Source organism: Pieris brassicae, chromosome 2 (genome assembly GCF_905147105.1).
Source record: "Pieris brassicae chromosome 2, ilPieBrab1.1, whole genome shotgun sequence".
In the NCBI taxonomy this organism is placed as follows: domain Eukaryota; kingdom Metazoa; phylum Arthropoda; class Insecta; order Lepidoptera; family Pieridae; genus Pieris; species Pieris brassicae.
Window position 1 is genome coordinate 17,180,257 of NC_059666.1, and position 6,000 is coordinate 17,186,256.

Here is a 6,000-nt window from a genome sequence, read left to right on the forward strand (position 1 = left end):
ACACAAATAAAATTCAAATATCCCTTATGAAAGTTCTGAACACGTGAAACGTGAGAATTTGACGAATTCTTTTTCACTCTCTTGAGTTTTGAGCTACGATGAACGTATTGTGTTGTTAAATAAGCTTGCCTTAGTAATATATGAGTCGAGTTATTTAAATATGAACAATCATTATCAATCACATTCGCCTTCATTTTAAATTCTTACGCTATAGTACGCGAATACTTTACAACAATTCTCATGGAGGTTCGTGAGTAAATATTTCAGGTTTAGCGAATTTAATAACACTAAAAATCTCATAAAAGCTTGTTATTATTAAAGCGTATGTACTAAAAACGAGATAATTATTAATTGCCTACATCAAAGGTACTTCAAAAGAATTAAAAATAAATGAGAAATTTTAATATTGCCTTCGAGAATGTTCCGGGTCAGCGGCTCCATAGAGTGCGAAAGGTCAGAACGGAGTATTGTCTAATAGATATTATAATGTTAAGGTCTGAAGAGATTCTTTGGTTAAAATATCAAAGGATTGTATTGAAATAAACATTGAAGAACAAGTTCTGGTTTCCGCTTAAATTGAATTAAGCTTTCGTATTTATAACACTTTAAAATAAATATTTTTTTAAAGGAATTTTGCATTGCCTTTTAAAATAGTAAAATTATGTTTTCTTTCATATTTGTAAAAAACTTAATAACAGTTTTAGTTAAGTTTTACTAATATTAAGTCTTATTTTTAATTGACACATTTCCTTAACTGTTTTTTTTGTGGCTTCAGCGTGCGACTAGCATCCCTGAGGTCGTAGGTTCCACCCCGGCTGTGCACCAATAGACTTTCTTTCTATGTGCGTATTTAACATTCGCTCGAACGGTGAAGGAAAACATCGTGAAGAAACCGGCTTGTCTTAGACCCAAAAAGTGGACAACGTGCGTCAGGCACAGAAGGCTCATCACCTACTTGCCTATTAGATTGACGAAGGATCATGAAACAGATATGAAAATCTGTGGCCTGGACCTAAATAAGGTTGTAGCGCCATTTATTTTTTTATACTTTTCGTACCGACCCAAAATAAATGTTACCGTAAAAATCAAACCCATTCATTGTCCATTTAGTCACGACAGAGATGATAATATATATAAAGCTCATTATTCCTACATTACTGCATTGCTCGTTGATTATGTGGTTAGAAAAAGTAATAAGAAACTAAAGTAATAAAGCTTGTAATTTGTTATAATAATAAACTAATAATATAAAAGGTTATACAATAAAACGAAATAGTAGTAATATTTAAACGTTTACAATATTATTCAAGACAACCCTTTCCACAAATTGGGCGAACAATTAAAATGATTAATGACAGAAATAAAAACTCTTGATTGCATTTAGCGGCATTTTAGGTTAAGCTTTGTCTGCAATGATAATAAAATATGATTTATGTTTCCTTAATTTCGCAAGCTCTGTGCTTAAATAGCGATAAAATGCTGCTGAAACTATACTAGAAATGTTAGTTTTGGTGAATGTTCTACATGTAGTGGGTTTCATAGTCGCTCACTAAATGAGGTATCAATCATTGTTAAACGGTGCTATTTTTATCAAAATTTAAAAAGAAGGATTTTTTATGTTAATGTAGATGACTTTTTATGAAACGAATTCCTTGAATTGATTAACCAGGCTAACCATTAATAATTATTAATTTGGTTATAAAATACATAATAAATTATATTAAAATGTGCAGTGACTTTAATAATGATCTTATAAATAAAAAACGGCCTTTTATAAACAAAAAATAACCTATAAATACATCTCTTAGTTATAAATAAGCAGAAAAATATATGATTTTATTATTAAAAGCATTGGTAACGACACATTTCTGTGCTCAACCTCGAATGGAGACGCAGGTGCGATTGGGAATTAGGAACGCCGCAAGAGTTATGACGCAACTGATTTACTGCAACCAAAATATACACTTTATTTACTCTGTCTATTTATTTTATTCAATAATGTTTAAAAATGATTATTTAGGAATTGTATCACAGATTTGTATATACAACGCTTACAATTAATGGGTGCTAGTTTATACGACTATTCTAAAACTTTTTGAGATCTATGGTTGTGTAGATTTTTAACGATAAGGAAATAAAACCGCTTGATATTTTAATAACCTAATATTTTATCTCCAGCAAGAGCTGTAATAAAATTATCTAAGGCTTTACTTATACTTTATACCATGATATGTTGATGTGAGAACATACTAAGAGAACTTAGGAGACAACATACAATTTTCTACTATTCAACGTTTCAACATTCAAGGAATTTTTGGTTTGAAAATAGATGAATGCATTGCACAAAGGAAATATATGTGTTATATTTTAAAGATATAATAAGAAATGTAGATTTAAAGCCCGATTTATCCACTACGACACGTTCTGCTTGCTTCAGGTCTCCAGCTGTTGCATCAATATTTTAAAGTGTTATTGAACGTTCTCTTAATTTCCTTAGTATACTTTTTGAGGTCTCTTCTTTCTTTGCTATATCAATCAGTGATAAAAATAAATACAGGTCATACATACATACAAGAACATTTTTTATTGGTATTCCGAACCCTTCTGTGCTTACTATCGTCGGCACCTGCGTTTTGCCAGATTCGTAGAGGGCGCAAGATTTCTAAGCGTTTATTACTCGACGATTCTTTGTAGGATGAAATAATAATATTTAAATAAAATTTACAATGCTTCTTAGACGTCCGACGAAGCATTTTGCATGGAATCTCGCTTGAGAGATAGTTTATTCCAAATATCCAATATGTATTACGTAGTAACGCGAGCTTTAACAAGGAAATTTAATATCTGTCGCCGGCGGCGGATCAAATACTAGCATGAATGAAATTCGACGTTTTTAAATTTTAACTAAATAAACTTATAACGTTTTTTTCCTTGGCTGGACCGGAATGATTATTCATACACAAATGGCTCACCTGTTACAAAATTCGTTTTGTGTATTTTTTATGAATTCGACACTACTACTATAAATTTGCTTAGGCATATTATTTTTTGAGGTACCATCGATTGTAATTGTTAATCTTGAAAACTTGGTATATATTTATTTTCTGTTAGTATTATTTGGTGTTGGAAGATTTATTTATATACACACTTTGTTAACGTGTTCAAACATATTTACAATCATTAATTATTATTTTTTATAATTCGTGCTAATCACCATGCTTTGCGTGAGCTTACAAAACCATAGCAGAGAGGAAGGTAAAAAATCTACTGTTTTCAACACGGTGTAGGACTTATTTATCAGTGAAACAGCATAAAATGTTACATAATACCAGCCGTCATCTACGCTTGACATTAAGCTTGACAAGCGGTTAGTACAAAAGGTGTCGATAACGACTAGAGCGTGGCTCTACGTGCATTCCGAGAATTATGTAAAGCACGAAGGCCGTTTGGCCGATCGCCAGGTTCAACAGGTCGAACAATTTATATTATCAACCTGTTACACTGTAATCAATTCTGCGAAATTAATATGATACAAAATGTTTAGGAAAAAATGCTTGTAATTTGAGTTGTAAAACGAGCTGTATGAGGTTTACGTGGCTCATAACAGAGTTTCAAGTTAAGTACTCATTCGTTTCTCTCTGGCCAATTATGTTTACTCGGCAATGAAAGTAAATATTGATTATTTTAATGAAAGAGTGTAGGTTAGTACATCGATTTGAATACAATAAGGGGGCAAATATTTTAGAATATTTATTTATTTATTTTCAGCCCATGCAGGGCCAAATTCTAACTAAAAATAAGATAAAACTAAAATAAAATACAATTAAGCTATTTACAAAATTGCTTAACAAACCAGTAAACCTCGTGCTATACTTCCAAGTACATTTTTAAATCACAGTATATGACCCCCCCATGCAATTTATTATTATAAAAAACCTTAATGTAATAATCGTAACTTAACTATCTCGAAATCGAAAATTTTATATTCTATTTATATTTACAATTTGTATGAATCATTACGCGGCTATTAAAAAGAGTGGCGGAAAGTTTCTTGTCAGTTCTTCCCGCTTCTTCTTACCCGCTCTACTTTAACCTCTTTTTGACGTTCATAAGTGTACTTGTTTACCTATATGAATAAAGATATTTTGAGTTTCAGTGTTTTTTCTATGAAAATATAATACTAACGCTTATGCAAATCTACTCTCATTATGATCGGTGGATTTCAGAACAATCAACGTTCAATTTCGTATTAAAACATAAATTTAATTGTAATTATAGGTCATTTCGTTCATTATGTCCAAACATTTTAGAAAATGAGAAATATTTTCATTAGTTTTAATGCTCAGACATTGTCGGAGCCGCTCGACGCAAAGTTATTAATTTCTTTGTACCTTCAGAATGACAAGCGGACTAACGGATTGCAACTACACTACCTTGAAGTGGAAATCCAGTACATTTGAAATTTTCGTTTATTCCATACTGAATTGTTAAGCTGCTAAGTGAATATGTTGTATGTATGTGTTTAGTTCTCAAATAAGAACTCGACGCATATAACAGGAAAATCCGAAGGATTTCGTCACGGAGAAGAACCTTTAAGCTAAGTGAACTGTCTAAAGTGAAATCCACTTGTTGTTCGTGAGTGACGAAATATTTCCCATTGTATTATAAATGCGAGTGTGTTGTCATTTAAAAATGATATGAATGGAAGAATGAAGCATTTATGAATTGCAATAATGTAAATATTTTTGTAGTTTTTTTATTAAAACCAAACGTAACGTAAAGACAGCCGAGAGTTCGATTCCTCATTCGAAAGATTTCCTTTTTTGTGCACAACTAATATTTGTTAGCGGTTATACGCGTTACATTTTATACAAACGACGACCGGCAACGTGAATCGTGCTCCAACCAGCTCTTGGCTAGTTATATTTAATTTTACATACGAACAATGAAATTGTAAAGAATACTTATAAAATGTTTGATAGTTAATTTTAATCCTTAAAAGTGCCTAAGCGAAGCTTTAGTGTAGAGCTTGATGAGAGTTTCTGAAAACAAATAAGCCAGTAGGCATAATAATCGCAAAGATATTATCAAAAATATCAAACTTCATTGACTATATATCATGTTGACTATACACATGTTCATTTACACTATATTAGAAGTATGCAGATGCCTTTTACTGTGCCAGTCATGGAAGCTTTATTAAGGAAATATCCAGCTTGACATATTCGTAAGAAAATCTGATAGATGTTACGTAAGCCAGTGCGACGGCAAAAGGACTTGATCCGATAAAAATCACATGACATTTTTTTGGATATTTTCGTATCTCTAAAAAGTTATCCGCCCGAAGCCTAATCGATAGTGGGCCTCGAGCGCAAAACGGGATTATCCGAAAACCGAAATAGGTCACAATCTAGACTTAGCAGGGACACTGACATAGGCTCGGATCCGGATATTTTATTTACCCGCGAATTACCAGCTTATTATCATCATATCATACCTGCGCACGGATCTTGTCAGGTTTTTGATTAGAAATAAATCCGTAGGACATAGGCCTAAGTTATAAGTAAAACTATCTTGTTCAACTGCTAATATGTTGTTTATTCATAAATACAAAATTAAAAATACTATTACACTATAGAGCATAGTGGCTTCAGCGTGCGACTCTCATCCCTGGTTCGTAGGTTGGATGATGTGCGCATGAACTTTCTGTAACACTCGCTCGTACGATGAAGGAAAACATCGTGAGGATACCAGTATATCTTAAAAAAAGGTTGTAGTGTTGTATTTATACTTCATTTATTTTTATTTATTTGTTTTTTTTATTTATTTCAATTTTGTATTTAAATACTATTATGCTAATCAACATATATGCAAATCTATAGTTCTATCATAGAGTCGTTTTACATCAGTAACAAGTAACAAAATGATAACAAACCTAAACAGATAATAATATATCTGGTTCCGGCACAGATTTTAAGTTGGAAATGTGAAAAATTCCGA